Source organism: Mustela lutreola, chromosome 4, assembly GCF_030435805.1.
Source record: "Mustela lutreola isolate mMusLut2 chromosome 4, mMusLut2.pri, whole genome shotgun sequence".
Classification (NCBI taxonomy): domain Eukaryota; kingdom Metazoa; phylum Chordata; class Mammalia; order Carnivora; family Mustelidae; genus Mustela; species Mustela lutreola.
Genome location: NC_081293.1, coordinates 64415745 through 64433244, shown reverse-complemented (window position 1 = coordinate 64433244; position 17500 = coordinate 64415745). Strand labels below are relative to the sequence as shown.

The window sequence follows — 17500 nt, the reverse complement described above, 5'->3', positions numbered from 1 at the left end:
CACAGGTATGTTAGTTTTCACAAATTCATCAAACTGTATGGCTGGGATCTGTATACATTTCTCTATGTACGTTATACTTAAATATATATTTTTTAAGTTAAAAAAATTGAAACGACAGAAGACACCATGCATTGGTTTTGGAGGGTCAGTGTGTGAACCTCAGCTAAATGCTGGATCAGGAAGCTTTGTCAAGAATTAATAATTAAAAGACTGGTTAAGTCTTCAGAGAGATGTCAGAGTTCTAAGTGCTCATTTGAGAAAGCTAATATCAAGTCTGAAGACTAGATATACTTAATAATCCATCCTAATGATGAAAAGTCTCTGCAGTGCTCTGTAGTAACATGTCCATTGAAAGCATTCTCTAAAGATGTCACTGGGTCAGCTTCTGGTTCCAGAGAGACCCCTTGCTGGGAAGCCTTCACATAGGATGACAATGAAGCAATTGCATTTAATCATTTAGGAGACTCTAATATGCCAGTTAGGATTAGGTTACGCTCTGATTCAGACAAATGAAGAAAACTGTCTCCCCCACCCGCTCCAAGGATTTCTTAGTAAAACTGGATCATAAATACAAAAGTGTTGGTGGACAAAAACCAGACTCTTTAAAATCTCATATTTTGTTGGCAGTTTCTGGCTGACATCAATGCCTTGATTCCAGTTAATAATTTCAGGACATGTTTCTATACCCTCTAACTCTAGGTAGGAGTTATTACATGAAAGATTGTACATTTTTATTTTATTTTTTTTAAAGATTTTATTTATTTATTTGACAGACAGATATCACAAGTAGGCAGAGAGGCAGGCAGAGAGAGGGGGGACGCAGGCTTCTGGCTGAGCAGAGAGCCCGATGCGGGGCTCGATCCCAGGACCCTGAAATCATGACCTGAGCCGAAGGCAGAGGCTTAACCCATTGAGCCACCCAAGCGCCCCAAGATTGTACATTTTTAAAAAGCGGAATGTGGCACTGTTTGTGGGAGTGGAAAATAATACCATTATTCTGGAGTGGGGACACCTGGCCCTCAATGTCCATAACTTTAAAATGCCCATAACTTCCATCCAATTATAAGAACTTATTCCTAGATAAATAATTAGGGGAGACAAAAAGATTCCATTAAAGGAATGTTATACACCACTATCTGTGGAAACAAAATATTGGAAACAAGTTTAGAAATCCAGCCAGATGGGGTGGTGGTGGGGGTTGGTTAAAAAAACTGACATCAATAAATGTCCACATAAAAGGGGAGTATATAGCCAACCAAAATGTGTGATAGGAATACATTTTTTGTTATATGTGTTCATGATAAACATTTAAATGAAAAAAAGATGACAGAAGAATTTACAGAATAACACCAGTCCTTAAAATTTATGTACCTACATATACACAGCAACATTCAGGTTAGAGAAACATTCAATATTAATGCCAATTGGGATTGTAAATGGATTTAATTTTTTTCTTTTTTCTTATCTATATATTCCATCTTTTCTATCTTAACAAAGAAATTTTATAACAAAAAAATTTACAGAAAATGGATGGGGATGGGGAGGTAGGAAAACTAGGAACTAGAATATTTATGTGTGGGAGCATACACTCTTCATAATGTAGAATTCATGTGCACTCTTTGCCTCCTCTCTGCATACCTTGGGAGGTTTATGTGAAATGCCTTTCAGTGCCTGCTGAAACTAGGAACCTTTCTTTTAATATGGAGCAGCCATCCGACTCATCAACAATATCATCCTGGAGCTCCCAGGGTCATTCAGCTCCCTTGACTTAAATCAAAGGAACAAACATCTCAAAAGACTCGAACACACACACACACACACACACACACTACACAGCTACTCAGCATAGAATAATGTAGCAAGAATACACCTGCTGAACACCAGGTATTGGAAGAAGCCAAAGGGAAAAACCTCCTTCTCTAATCTTTCCAGATCAAGTCATCAGACTTTAAGAGATTTCAGTTCTCTTTCACATGAGAGTTGCTGGTCTACTTCAAATAAATGGGTTTTTAAAAATATTAGAATCTGAAATATTCTCAGGGTTCACTGTTGATTTTTGTTTGATATACACAAAGGGAAACAATTCCCCTTCTTTGAAGCCTCTTTCCAGGAGCCTTAATGATCAGCTGCCAAATTTAGCCTTGGCTGCCTCTCCACTGTATCTATTATTCCTCCATGCTGTTGATGTGAGGCCAAATCTCATCCCTTTTTAGAGTGCACAAGAGCCGGTGTCTTGATGAAAGGGGGAGTTGGTGAACGTAAATTGAAAAGAGCCCGGAGAACATACTGTAATGAATGGAAACACACAGCTTCATGGCTTAGGGTACTAAAATTACATTCACACAAAAGAATCAATAGCCTTGGCCATATTATATGAGAAATAAGGGAGGAGGGGGAGTTGTAGAGAAGGCAGTCAAGAGATCAGCTGCTTATTAGAATCACTGGGGGAATCTGTTTAGTTTTACTTTAAGCACTGCTGTCTGCACAAGAATATTCTCTTTTTCTAAGGTTTATGCATTATTTTTTAGTAATCTCTACATCCAGTGTGGGGTTCCAACCCATGACCCCGAGATCAAGAGTAACATGCTCTTCTGACTGAGCTAGCCGGGCGCCTCAAGAATATTCTTAACAGCACTCTTCATAATAGCAAACAGCTGGAAACAACCCACCAGCAGTAGAATGGATAAATAAATAATAAATTGAGCTCCAGTCATAATGGGATACTACACAGCACTACGATAAAATGGGTGAACTCCTGCTACATGCATTATAAATAAGTCTGCCAAACATAATATTGAGGGGAAGAAGCCAGACACTAAAGAGATTTTGTTTACGTAAATGTTCAAAAGCAGGCACCGTGAGTCCATGGTGTTAGAAGCCAAGATAGTGAATACCTTGCCTGGCTAGGGATTTATTTTTTATTTTTTTAATTTATTTTAAGATTTTATTTATTTATTTGAGAGAGAGACAGTGAGAGAGAGCATGGAAGGGGAGAAGGCCAGAGGGAGAAGCAGACTCCCCGTGGAGCTGGGAGCCCAATGCGGGACTCGATCCTGGACTCTGGGATCATGACCTGCGCCAAAGCCAGTTGCTTAAACAACTGAGCCACCCAGGCGCCCTGGCTAGGGATTTAAAAAGAGCGGCTGGGTGCTGGTCATTTTCTGTTTCTGTACGTTGGTGCTGATTACCTGTATGTTCAGTTGGTGAAATTTCATTTAAGTTATAGACTTCTGATTTTTGTATTTTTCTTTAAATAAGATACATGTCAGTAAAAATGTTTTAAATTCAGATTCTTAGGCCCTAACAAAGATCTACTGACTGTAGGTTACGGTTTTCCTGGGGGTATTCCAGTGGAAAGCAAAGGCTGAGAATCACTCGACGGGAGGATCTACGTCCAACGGTGGGCTGGAGGCAGCCCCCACGAGCTCATAGAACTAGTTGTTAAATTTGTAGGATTTTTGCAAGCCTGTTAAAGCATAATGGACAGAGCTGTCACGTCACTGTGTTGTACACCTCAAATTAATGTAACACTGGGTGTCACTGTATGTCAATAAATAAACACATAAATAAAATAAGCGCAGTATTAAAAATTACATTCCACAGTTTTGATTAAGGAAATTATACTAAAAACAAAGGTCCTAAATGCTCAAAACTCACCATTTTCTAATTATCTTACTACATTTTACTGTTACCTACATTTTGAGGTTATTTATGCTAATTTTATCTGTATAGTGGAAATGTTGGATAGCAGTGGGCTACTGGGTCATCTCTCCCCAACTCCACACTCAGTCACAACGGTGGCTTGAAAATGGCCTTGGTGGGAGTCTTTACACCACAGATATTGGCAACCACTAGAATTTAGGGCTTGCTTTGTTGTTCTGTTGCCTGTCTTAAGAAAATAATTAAAAAAATATTAACAACGCAAATTAAACATAAAAGTGTATTACATGTGGAGCTGTTATATTGTCAATAGTACATTTAAGGAAATATCTTTACACCATTTAAAAGCTATTATCCAGTTCAGCAGAGAAGTTATTCATATCTTTGATAAATGAGTACAGTTCTGACATGTCTTTGTTGTTGCACTTCTAGCTTGCTTATTAACATAATGGAAAATATCAGCCAACATTTATATGGGAATTACACTCCTTCATCAATTGTACCACAGGTAAGTTATGGATAAAAGGGTTCAGCAAAAACCAACCAGCCTTCTGTAAAACCCAACTGGCTTTATGGAATTTACAATAAGGAGTATTGTCTATTTTTTTTATTATTTGCAAAGTGTATGCTACATACATTCTTTATGTCAGTAAAATTTATACTCGACTTATGTATGCACATAAATGCCTTCTTTTTTTCCGGGAGAGCTGGTTGATTTACTAGCACACTGCCGTGTATGTACCTCCCTTCCATGTTTAAGATTCCACAACTGCCTATTATGATTTAAGAAACAAGCAAACAGAATAAGGTGGGAGTCTTACAGCCTAGAAGGCGTGAGTTTCAGCCTAAGCTACAGTAACACCTAGACTTTAGACCTTTCCTGCTCAAAACGGTGTCTTTAGGCCAGCTGTTTTGGCATCGCTGGGGAACCTCACAGAAACCCATTATCTCAGGTCCCATTCCCAAACTCCGGAATCAGAATCCGCTCCATATCAAGATGCCCAGGTGATCTGAATGCACAATAAGTCGGAGAAGTACTGCTTTACAAACAAACTCCTCGGGGGCACCTGGGTGGCTCAGTGGGTTAAGCCTCTGCCTTTGGCTCAGGTCATGATGTCGGGGTCCTGGGTCCGAGCCCCGTGTCAGGCTCTCTGCTCAGCGGGGAGCCTGCTTCCTCCTCTCTCTCTCTGCCTGCCTCTTTGCCTACTTGTGATCTCTCTCTCGGTCAAATAAACAAAATCTTAAAAAAAAACAACAACACACACACAACAAACTCTTTGGTGTGAAGTGAAATTTATACAAACAATTTGAGATTAGTCACCAGGTTAGGGGCAATCTAGCAGTTGGTAATCTTGGCGCAGCTAGCCACGGTTCAGCCACTTCTAAACCCCAAGAAAAGACACACATCTTGCAATTTACCTTTGGCAAACACTGAAAGGGAGACTGTGCCGCTAGGAAAATAAAGGTGATCCTGGGCCCCTCGGATTATTAATTTAAAAAGAGGGAGAAAGTCCAATAAGAAAAAAACCCATCAGAGCAGATTTCCTCCATGTACGTGACGAATAGGACGTGCTGCCAAAGACTTGGTTCCAAAAACCCGAAGCAGAGCAGTGAGTGCCACATGACCCAGTGTGGCAGCTGGGGAGAGGAATGTGATGAAACACTTCCCAGAGATGTAATTTCGGCCAGGGTAGTTATCAGGCACTGAGGGTGAAAGGGGAAATTGTAGTGCTTATGTTTTTCCTATCGATAGATTAGTCAGCAACACAGGACGAAAAGAAAAGACAGGGCCAGAACACAGACAGGCCTTCACGCTCGAGTTAATTGAAATTATGGTAGGCAAGTCTCACGTATTTTGAAATTGAAAGCAAAAATGTTCTACAGGCAATAATATTCTCTGGAAGTATTTCTTAGTTACTTGGCTGAAAATACAGTAGTTGCTCTGGGATGTGAGGGTCTAAGTGGAAAACACGTTCAATGCTTCAACAGTGACTGGAAGGAAATGGGAGCCACAAATCTCCCAAGAAGAGCTTGGTATTACTTTGCAGCAGATACTGAAGCAATAAAAATCATTCAAGAACACCGTGGTAACCCTACAGTGCAAGGAAGTCCAATGTAGTTGTGAATGGGCCACTGGGACCCCAAGAGACCACTGGGCGCATTTTTACCCAAGAAAGGAGGTTACTATACCAACCCCTTGCAACGTCAGAATTCAAACAACTCAAGTTCATTTAGGGGAGAAATAATAACATTTTCCCTTGCAATACTCTAGGAAAGCGAAGAAGAGAGCTATTCCCTACTGAGCACCAACTATGTGCTTCCTGTGTGTGATTTCATAGCATCTCTAGAATTCTCTAAGAGATGTGATACTGTCCCCACTTTATAGATGAAAGAAATGAGGTCCAAAGACGTATTTCCCTGTAGCATAGTTAGTAAAAAGCCAGAAGTCCATAGACAAAATTGAAAAGCTCCATACTTGATTAAAACAGAGGGTTCCACAAAGACAAGGTGGACGAGATGGGAGTGGGGCTGCTGTGCTTTGAGTTAGTGGGAAGCTAGCCCTTGTCAGTACAGAAAAGTGAGGTTTCTCTTAGGGGCCACTGTATCTTTCTTTACACTGCTAGAGTCCTCTTATCGCCCATTTCTGGGTGTGTCATAGGTTCCTGATGGATTTTTTCCTTGATAGCTGCAATTCTGGCTACATGGAAGGGTTTGGAAGACTTGGCACTTTTCAGGCCGTGTTATGTACTAGAACTGAGTGCTGGGCTAGGACTTGGGAACCCAGGTTCACTTCCAGCTGCATCCATTCCTAACCAGGAGAGTGGGTAAGCTAGAGCTCCTCTCTGGGTGGCAGGTGTTTTCACTTACATGAGATTATCTTAAGTGTCTCTAAGGACTTTTCTGGATGCATGATTCCACCTCCCATGACTCAACTGCTTAAGATTTGACTTAGTCAAAATACATTAGAAATGACCTAGAGAGTTAACAAATTTGTCCAGACAAGCCTATGTGGTTCGAGTTAGATCAAAAGCAAAACAAAACAAAACAACCCCTTAAGAATAATTATTTAACTCCTGTGTCTACTATCTGCAAAAATAACCTGGAATGAAATGGTTTAAAGTATTTCTCTCCCCTGCCCTCCAGGAGTTGATTTAAAGCAAACACTTGTTCAAGTTCTTAGGCAGACCTGGGTGCAAATCTAAGCTTTACCTTCTGTTAGCTCTTTAAATTTAACATATCTGAGTTCCATTTTTTTTTTTTTTTGCTTCTGTAAAATTGGAATTGATAATTTTAGTTGAAATGCAGTAAAATGTCTGGCATCTAGTAGGAGCATAATAATCACTGGTTATTGTTAGTCCAGTGCCCATTAGGGGTTTGGACTATGGTTGATTAACAATTCAAAGAAACTTTCTTCACAGAGGAATCGAGTCTGAGATGGTAACCTCATTAGCATGGGGAACTTGGCATTAACCTGTGTCTATGCAATAAATAAACACAGGTGCAGAGTGGAGAAATGAAAGTTTCTTGCGTATGTACTGGCATCTCCTTCTTTCTTTGTAAAAGTTCCGAATTCACCCCTTAGTGGATGGAACCTTACTAGAGACATACTAATGTACTTGACGGGTACAGCTGGAGGGAGTATTTGGAGACAGAAGTGTCCAGGGACATCTGGAAGCAGTGGCTGTCATACCCACCATTCATGTCAGATTCTTTACTTGCCTATTTCCCAATTTCTGCCCTACGTGCACAAAGAACACAGGATTTCAGAAGAGGAGGCGGCAACTTTGTTTATAAATGAAAAAAATAATTTGGAGGCTGATATATAACTAACCAGCCCATACACATCCCATCCATTTGAGTAATTGCCTCTTGACCTTCCCAGCAAAGTTCCCTCCCTCTCCCTCTCCCACCTCCTGCCCCTTCCTACACAACATAAGCCACTTTTCGTGACTTAAGTTTCCTTCCTTCTCCAAGTTTTGTTTTGGTGTTGTGCGGTTGGTTGGTCGGAAGCCTGAGTGGAGAAAAGAAGATGAACATAAAAACCAAATTCATATCTTTGAACCCTATTACATGAAGCAAGAGTGAGGCCTTCAAACAATGAGACTGAACTGCCTGTTTTCTAAGAGAATACCAATAGGAAAGATTTTTAAAAATTCCTCTGTTTTCTACAGGCAAATTTCCTGGGTGAAGAACAATAAGATTTCAAGCGTTTCCACCCATGTTTCAAGATAGGTCAAACGTATGAACCAAAGCCTTCTGAAGTTCAATAAAGCAAACGAATGATTGCTATTTAAATTATTATTAGAGACAACATGCTAATTATAAGGTCTTGCTAACATATAATTTTACTTTTTATTTATTTATTTTTAGATTTTTAAAAAAGTACATTCTGTGCCAAACACGAAGCTCGAACTCGGGTCCCCAAGGTTAAGAGTCACATGCTCTACAGATTGGCCCAGCCAGGTGCCCCTAATTTTACTTTTTAAATAACTACAGGTTTATAGTCGCTATACTGGTATTTTTATGACATAGCACTGCCACAGTTAACTAAGTATCAGTTGATGGTGAGGTCTTAACCTGCAATGTGATCTTCTCAGTGTTCCTATGATCTATTCGGTAATGATACACTGTAGAACCACTTGTACAGAACAAGTTGTTATAGGACAGTTTTATAACAACCCCTTAAATGCTTAAAAGTATCTCTTAGCTAATTAGGCTTTTAGGGTTATTAGCTTGAGTTGGGGATATCAGTATATTTAAAAAAAAGATAACACATTAAGGTTTTCTTTACTAATTTTCATTTTTTTATTACTCCTTCATATAATACTCCCTGAGAAGGATTGACAACTGTTAGAAATTAGTCTACAAAAAGTAGACAAGATGGGAAGAGAAGGCTGTCAATCCTGGTAAAAACTGAAAACGTCCTGCTTAATCTTTACTGGCCATTTTCAGGACTTTGGTTGGGATTTATCTATTATGCATCCAAATTTATCTACATGGCACATTTTAGACAAATTAAGGTTCCAAAAAGAATTGAGTGCTTTAAAGTATCATGCTAAATAGTAATGTTTTCTCAAAGATGCTGTGAAGATTCAAACAGCTCACAATTTTGTTACAAAGTTTTTGAAGCAATAACACCTTTGAGTTTGAGATACTGTAATTTAGCAGTTCTAGATGACTGCATAATCTCTCCCTGTTGGGTTGAAATTCTACCTTCTGTCTTTTCCTAGACTCTCATTTATCATCTATCCAGACCAAATGTGTGCTTAAAATTTTTTCCATGCAAACATGGAATTACAAAGTAATCTCATAGAGTGGAAAACGCTGAACTTCTCGTAAATGTACCACTGACCTCCCAATTCAGCCTTTTTGGCATGTATGATCTGATTTATACTTTAATTTTTTATACATGAATATTTACTATCTTGCCTTTTAAATCTGTTTGTAAGATCCTTAAGACCAGACATCCCCTGATAAAAACTTTCTGAAATCTTAGTACTATGCCAGAAAGTACACAAGGATACTTATTATTATGCCATTTTATTTAAGAGAAGGTATTTATTTTTTTGCAACAGTTGGGCCATTTCATGGTATTATATTAGTTGTAATTACCAAGTTATCTTAGACAACTCACTTAACCTTTCTTGGCCCCAATTTCCCTACTAGAGAAGAAAGTCTAGGTTTTAGTGTAAGGCAGATTTTAAAAAAATACTATTTCTCCCATTTCCTAGAAGTAGGAATTGAATAAATTATTTAACCTCTCTGAACTTCCAATTCTTCACCTGTCTTTTGTAGCTCAAGAGAGTAGTTTCTCCTCATAGGGTATTTGTTTTAGATGCAGAATGAGAACATAAATGTAAAGGATACAACACACTATCCAAACTTCGGTTCATACTTAAAAAAAAAAAAAAAAAAAGAGCTATTATTATGCCAAGTTTCTTCTAGCTCTAGAGTGCTAAGATTAGGATAGAAGTAAAACCTTAATTATCAAACACCCAGATCCCCAGCATCCTCAGTGATTCTCACATCCGTTTGATCCCCACCACTCCAAAAAAAGTCATAAAGTACAAACCGATTCTAAGGCCCATTTTAGTAACATTTTACTCAAGGAGTAAAGAGGATAACTTTGTTAATCACTGAACCTGTGATGTTCATAACGAAGTCCATGAAAAAATCGTAAAGACAAATCATTTTAAGAGAAATGACTGAGAAACCTGTTCTGAAATCCATGCTCAGAATTAGACACAGAATGTTATCCATCTACGGTCACGGGTTCGCACCGAGACACTGACCTGGCTTTCTGGAAGTGAAGAACGGAACACCCTGCTCACAGCTGGACTTACCTACATAAAAGAGAGAAAGACTTGTAAGTCCTACTGCTGGCCAGGAGCGCATGGGGAGCCGCTACAATTTTCAACACACAGTTTTCCCCCCTCCATCCCCAAAGGGCAGAATCTGCTTTACTTGTGCTAAGTGCCAGTGTCGAAGTGGCATTTCTTTGGGTCAAACACATCCTGAAATAGCTAGGTTAACATTTTGTAGCATTTGTGAAAATATATTTCTGAACATTTGGGGATGATATAAAAAAAGCACTTGGCCCGAACCCACAGATGAGAACAAGGAAAACCTTCCAGGCATTTTACCATAGAGAAGTCATAGAAATGGACATACTATTCCTCCAAAATAACATTTTGGGGCAATATCATCATAAGTAAGAGATGAAAGGATTCTACTTTTCCCTATTCAATATTTGTGTAGTTTATAAGTTGTGATATTGGGCCAATGGCATTAAGTTACCTGTGTTCCTATTTTTCACTTCTGTGATCACACACAGCCCCAAGTACTTAAATTTACACTACCTTTAAAATTTGGGAAAATAACCAATGGGTAAGTTTAGAAGAATGCTGACCATGATTTTATTGCTTCCCAATGTTATTCAAAGTCTTCCACACTGAGAGGAACTGGTTAAATCCCTTTCCCACTAGTATGTCTAAATATGATCCAGGAGTCTCAGAGGCAACCTAATATAATAATTTACTGCCTACTCCACCTGCAGAGCAGTAGGCAGACATTATTTATACTGAAAAGAACTTGTGTTTATTTTCTAGCAACCAGAGACTCTTAGGCATCTACAGAGTTATTGGAAAAGAAATGTAATTCCAAATTTCTAAAGAGTGTTTGTAAACAAACTTACGAATGTATATTTAGAAAAGCCTAGAGCTTGCTGGAGGTCACAAGAACAGAGCCTATTGGCTATTTATATCTGCTGATAGTGAGAGGACTTTATACAAAGATGAGAGCTACCAGTAACAATATTTTCTTCAGTTTAGAGAGGATACACAGTACAGAGTAGAATATGCAGCACGGCCCTCGTTGAGGAGGGGGGAGCCCAAAACTGGAGAAATCTCAAGTTGAGCCTCTGGCTGGGGTCCAACAGAACTGTTGGGGGGAGTTCAAAGTCAAGGCGACTCTTCAGGTCTTAACTTCCTAGAGTTTCCTTGGTCTGGGTGCCTTTGTATATATATCAACCTTCATGCATTCCCCCTCCAACCCCCCAGCAAATGTGTACAGTCAGCTCGAAAGGCACAGCTTGTGTGCTGACGTGCAAAGCCAAGTCAAAACCCTGTGCTTGGCGCTCCCTTCTAACTTTCTGGCTTGTCCAAGTCTAAATATTGACATTGCTCCTCAGTTGAGATGTTTGATACTGCTGAGGATAGAAAAGGCGCAGCTAAAAGTAGGATCTAATGATATATTTTTACATAGTTGTGCCTTTCTTCCACGTCTTTTTTTTTTTTTTTTCTTTTTTGAGAGGGGGTTGGAGTCCCTTGTCTGCAGTATCTCCCCTCTCCACCCCCCTCCCTATTGTTCTTCCCGAAAGCCGAGCACACAGAGACAAGGTAAGGTGTTTTGCAAGCCCCTCATGGCAGCTCCCACTGTTGTCACAGCAACTCGCAACAGACTCCATAGACACGGGGTTGGGGGTGGGGAGCGCCAAACTGTGGGCTGACCGACCAGTCAACTCTCAAGGGGGTGCAAGCTCTAAAAGGACGAGGGATCCACCTTTTCGAATCCTCCGGCTCCCCACCACTGTTCTTCGAAGGAAAAGAGCCCTCTTGCCGACGCGGCACCACCCCCTCCCTGGCGCAGCCAGCCCGCTAAGGGTGCCTGTTGTACATTTTCTCAGCTCCAAGAAGGGGTGCGGCTGTGCGGGCGCTCCTAGAAATCTCTTCTGCTTGTCTCTGATGCGAGGGTTCCCGGCCTCGCCGAGAGGCGAGGGCGGCTCCCACAGCAGCTCGGTCCCACAACTCTCTGTCGGGACGCTGCTGGCCGCGTGGCGCGGCCCGGCGCCCCCCCTCCCCACGCCACCCGCTGGGGGCCCGGGCGGTGGGGGCTCCGCGGCGGCTGCTCGAAGAGTAAGTTTCATACCACAGCGCACTCACGACACAGAACCTACCCTGAAGCCGAGCGAGACGCGAGCTCTCTCCGCCTTCAAGGGTTGGGGGGAGCGGGGGGGTCCCCGCCACTCAGCAGCAGCCACGACTGCGCGCGGTCGCGGGTGTGCGGGACCCCTGCGCGCCGCGTGCCGCCCGCCGCCCAACTTTGCACAAAGGCAGCATGGCACTGCCTCGCCTGTCGGGCTCGCCCAGCGCCGCGGCCGCTCTTCCCCGTCCGGGGGAGAGGGGCTCGCCCTTTCCCACCCCAGCCCTCCCCTTCTCCTCTTGCCCCCACCCCGCTCCCAGGCGGGCCAGCCGGGCGGAACCGAGCGCCCGGCCCCGAGCTCCGCCGCCGTGGCGGCCGCCGCTCGCACTGTGACGTTAGCAGCCTTCGCGGCTATTTATATCCACACGATTGGATTTCATTCATGAAACCGGGGCCTGGTGTGTCTGTGCGCTGGGGCGCCGGTGGCAAAGGTGCCTCAGCTTTACGCAGACCCGGGGGGCCCGGGACTGGGAGGCAGGCTGCCCGGGATGAACATGCGCGGAGCACGGGAGACCCTTCTCCCAGGCGGCCGGGAGGGTCGGGTCAGGGCGATCGGGGCCCCCGTCCCTGTCCCCGGCGTCCCACCCACACCCGTACAACTGCTGGCCCTTTGTCCCAGGCTCTGGAAAAGTAAGTTGGGCCACTAACCGGCTGGGCAGCATGGCTTTCTTCTCCCTAGGGGCTGACCGGCCGCCGACTCCGAGGGAGGACATTGGCTTTTGTTTCAAAAAACGAGCCCAGCTGCTGACTAAGGACTGCGTTAGCCCAGCCTCCTCCTCTCCTGGGAAGCTGCACGTGCTGGCGGGCTCCCCCCTCTGGGTTACCTTCCTCGGTGACTTGGGGTCCCCGTAGGGGGCGTAAGCACGACGTGACTGTCCCCCCACCTGAAGAAGAAGGGGATTTACAACCTCCTGCAAATGGCTGAGTGAGGAAGTGAAATTGGCTTTGGGTGTTCATGGGTTGTCAGCATTCTTGAAAGCCCAGGACAGTCCATCCCTCCTGATGAACTTTTCTCCTCGCTCTTCAAGGCTGACTGACCTCTGCGGACAGGGCCAGGGGTAGTGTGTATGCATTCACAGAGCAAATACTTACTGTGTGCCCACAGTATGTTAGATACCCTGTCCAGCTCTAAGAAAGTCACAATGCACACAACCAGCCTTGTCCTAGGCCCTCAAGGAGCTTTCAGTTAGTTTGCTAAAATTACTGTGCCTTAAACCTCCTCACTCCCCGCCTATTAAAAAAAAAAAAAAAAGGTAACTGGGGATAAAGGTATTGAGGTCTTTTGCTACCTTAAGGAATTCATTCATTTAATAAACCTGTTTGGAGGCACTGAGTACCACGAGAAACAAAGAGGGCAGCAGTGTGTCCTCGGTCCCCAAGGAGTTCTCAGGTACTGTGTTCCTGAGATGTTGAAAGCCTTGGAAAAAGGGAGCCTTTTAAGGGTAGTCAGCTTTATTTAAGCCATCCCCGGTGAACTGTCTTTGGAAATGGAGTTATTGGTCCATAATCTTAGATGCCCAGAAGACAAGGTAGTGAGAAGTCAGGTATGGGGGTCTGCTCTAAGAATTTCAAGACAGAGACATAAAAGGGTGCAATCATTTACTGGGCACAAAACAAACTTCCTTAGTCTATTTAAAAGTGATCCCATTTTGAAAGGCTTAATCAATACAGATTCTTTTCAGGAACACATTTCTTGGGAAAAGTTAATTAACCCTGTTATTCCTAGCAATCAGTCCTTTTTATTGCAAGCTATTTCTCTTCAAACTGCCCTGGGGGCTAAGAAATAGGGTAGAAACTCAAAAGAAGCAGAATGAATATGTATTACAGTGCGCATATATGACAGGCAGTGGTCTAGGAGGTTTAAAACAATTTTCTCAATTAATAAAACAACGGATGAGGTAGATGCTATTATCATCCTAACAATTTTATACATGAGAAACTGAGGCATGTAGAAGTAAGGCTTTTCTGTTGTTGAGATTTTGACAGCTGCATTTGTACCTGTGTTAGCCTATGCCAAAGCCTTCTTTTATCACTAAACTGCTTTTGACATCCTGCCTCTTTTCACTTTCTTTCATTTTCTCAGTTATGAATTAAGAGTTAAGTGCCATGCTTAAGCAGCAGGCAGGTGCTAGGACCAGAAAGATACCTATGCAAATACCCACAGTTAGCAGGCTACCATTTGCCATCCATTCCCAGGAGGCAGTGAGGCTCAGCTCTTCTAGAAGGGGCTTCTTTTATATGGCCCAAAAGAACAAACAGTCACTATAGGACTATCCAGTTTGATGCCTCTGAGGGAAATTGATAGGAAGAACTTCCAGGAAAATAAATCGGTGTAAATAGTAATTCAGATAAGGCAGAGGAAAAGTCACAGTTCTAGGAAGTCCTTCCAAACAAAAAATGTGATCTGAGGAAGAGATTGCTTCAGTGGTGCTTTGTAGCCCCCAAAGTTTACACATAAAACCCCCGATTCTGGAAAAGTGGGAGAAAATGAGCAAAAAGCACAGACTATATTATACCAACAGGAAAGGAGAGAAAAGGAACAATACAAAGAGTCCTGGGAGTCACTGCCATGAATGTATCGGTCTTCTTGCTATTACCATAAAATAATCTAAATTTGCATACTAAAATTGTTGCATGCTAATAAAAATCAATACTATTAGCTTTTAATAAATATTCAAAATTGGTATTTAAGCTTAATTAAACCAATACTGTGTATTTAAACACTTTTGGGACTGCACTGCAGAAAAGCAGTGTAGACATTTTTGACTGGCTTTTATGGTAAATATTTACAAAGTCATAGAATTAAAAAAAAATTCCCACAAGACACAGAACTGTTGCATTATCACAAATGAACTTCCACATGGTATCCTCTTTGTATGTGCATCCCCCCAACATTAATCTGTTCTCCACCTCCAGACTTTTGCCATTTTGAGACTGTTAATTAGTGGGGAACATATAGTTATTGTTGTTGTTTTTTAACTAAGCATAATGGCCTTTAAGTTCACCCAGGGACTTGCTTGTATCACTAGCTTGTTCCTTTTTATCACTGAGCAAATTTCTATTATATGGATGTACCAGAGTTTTTCATCTGTTTGCCTCTTGAAGGATGTTTCCAGTATTTTGCCATTACCAATAACATTTCTGTAAAGGTTCGTACATAGTTTGTATGAACGTAAGTTTTTATGTCTTTGGGATGAATGCCAAAGAATACAATTGTTGGGTCACATGCTAAGAAACCATCAAGCTATGTTCCAGAGTACCATAAACATTCCCACCACTAATGTACATTCTCACCAGCATTCACTATATTTTTAATTCACTTGTTCAGTAATTTTGTAGGGACAGCTCATTTGTTTTAATTTTCATTTCCCTAATGGCTAACGATTTTGAACATCTTTCTACGTTCATTGTTGCTACCCTCTTTTTGCTGCAATATCTGTTCATGTCTTTGGCCTATTTTGTAATTGGATTTTTTTTTTAAACTATTGAGTTTTTTCAAAAATATATTCTAGGATCATAGAATTCTCAAATTGCAAGTTAAATACGACCTCAAGATCATTCTATTTTCAATTCAACCACTTGTTCAACATTTCTGTTACCATCAGTTTTATAGAGAAGAGTCTCAGATACTTACATAAAGTATTTCCAAGGACTTACATAAACCTTCTATAGAAAGAGCCTTCTCAAGATTATTTTATACACCTGCATTTCAGCGGTGGGTAACAGACTCCCACAGAACTGCTAGCACGTGGCTGCAGCCCAAGGGGTGAGGCCTCACCTCTGCGCAGGCGCAGACACTGCTCAGCACCTGCGCCTGCGCTACTCTTCCTCCTCCTCCTCCTCCTCCTCCTCCTCCTCCTCCTCCTCCTCCTCCTCCTCCTCCTCCTCTTCCTCCTCCAAGCACCTAGGCCTGGCGAGGCACCTGCGTTGGGCCACAGGCACAGGAGAGGAGGAGCTCCTTGCGGAGTCGTCTCTTCCTCCTGGGATGTAGGATTTGGTGTTGTCATTGGCTGTTTAGAGGGGAGTATCCTGGGTGGCGAGTTCCGGGTGTTAGAAAAATTTCACGGGCCAGTACCACTAAGGCTTGAGCATGTGGGAGAGAATCCGCTCATCCCTGTGCCTGGTTTTAAGTACAGATGCGTTTGGTAGAAAGATGTGAAAAAACGGCTGTCGGTGCAGATTCCTGGAGTCACCACGACGGCTTTCGTGACAGCCAACAACCATGGCACTGTCAAGATGCAGTGGCTGGTGGCACAGTCGATCTGCTGGCCCACATTTGTGGGGTTTTCTGACTCTGAAAGAAACGCTTCTGGACTCCAGAGCAGAAGAAGGGCTCTGGGCCCTGGACTCAAGCAGCAGTTTCGTGGCAGTTTGCTTGGACAGATCGTCTTGCGTGCCAGCTCTAGCTCCCACCACCGGGCTACCGGGTCTGCAGGAAAGGCTGTGCGTGGCTCTGGCGAATGGTGACAGCCAGGTAAGACTGACTCTATTCTAGGGCTCTTCGTTCACGGTAAGCATTGAAGGCCCACGAAGGAAATGATCTGACCCTCCTGGGACCTCTGTGTCTCCTGAGACCTTTCCTTGTATACAGGAATTCTAGCGCTTCTGCCACGGTAGCTGTTTCTCCGAGATGTCGGACTACTCTGGGGCCAGATGTTGCGCAGCATTCCATATGGTCGGGAGGGGCCCTTCCCCAGCTTTCGTGTAGTTCATACATCACCAACCTGGAAACACCTGCCATCACAAAAGCTTTCTGTCCCAAATACTACAGGCAGACTTTGTGAATCTGTATGTGTTTATTGCGTTTTTCATCTGGGTGAGACCCTGAAAACCCTTAAGCCCCAAGTGGCTAAGCTGTGTTAGTTTTTTGACTGCTTGGGTATTTACCTGGGGTGTTTCTCAAACTCTGGAGATATCTGAAGCTTCTGTTTTCTGTTCACTGTTTTGGGGAAATCTAAGCTAGTCTTGGCTGTGGGAATCAACTGGAAGAGATAACCCTTTACCTGAAAACTCCCAAGTGGAAATGAACTCCTAGGCTTGGATTTGTAGTCCAGTTATCACTGTCAGTCCTGATTTAGTCTCTGTAACAAACTTTTTCTGAAGCACCATTTAAGTATAGATGGACCCAGAAGGTATCTGTGGTAGCTGGGTCCATCTACCTACCATCTGGAGGTAGATGGATGGACAGATGAATGCATGAATACTCTAGATAATCTAGTGGCTCTAATTTTGGAATTTTTGTGATTACCCTTTTAGAGATAGAAGAATTAAATACTATTTTTCTATGACGGCAAAAAGGTTTTTCATATTGGAGTTCCTATCTTACCAGGCACTAATGGATCTAGGTCCTGTGATGGAA

At 42.5% G+C, this 17500-nt stretch overlaps 1 protein-coding gene across 12 annotated transcripts in view; it reads right to left on the bottom strand.

Annotated features, from left to right (window-relative positions):
- The window catches only part of RHOBTB1 (Rho related BTB domain containing 1), a 121457-nt gene that overhangs the window by 52815 nt on the left and 51142 nt on the right, over positions 1–17500 (bottom strand). For 2 of the 12 annotated variants that reach the window (XM_059170167.1, XM_059170172.1), the window contains exon 3: positions 9954–10004. The exons of 1 other annotated variant lie outside the window; for it this stretch is intronic. The gene's annotated coding sequence lies outside the window, so the exon portion shown is untranslated. Of the gene's footprint in view, positions 1–9419; positions 9556–9953; positions 10005–12115; positions 12456–12789; positions 13017–15775; positions 15858–17500 lie in introns of those variants that run through there. 9 more of the 12 variants (XM_059170179.1, XM_059170177.1, XM_059170175.1 and 6 more) reach the window with 9 other exon arrangements.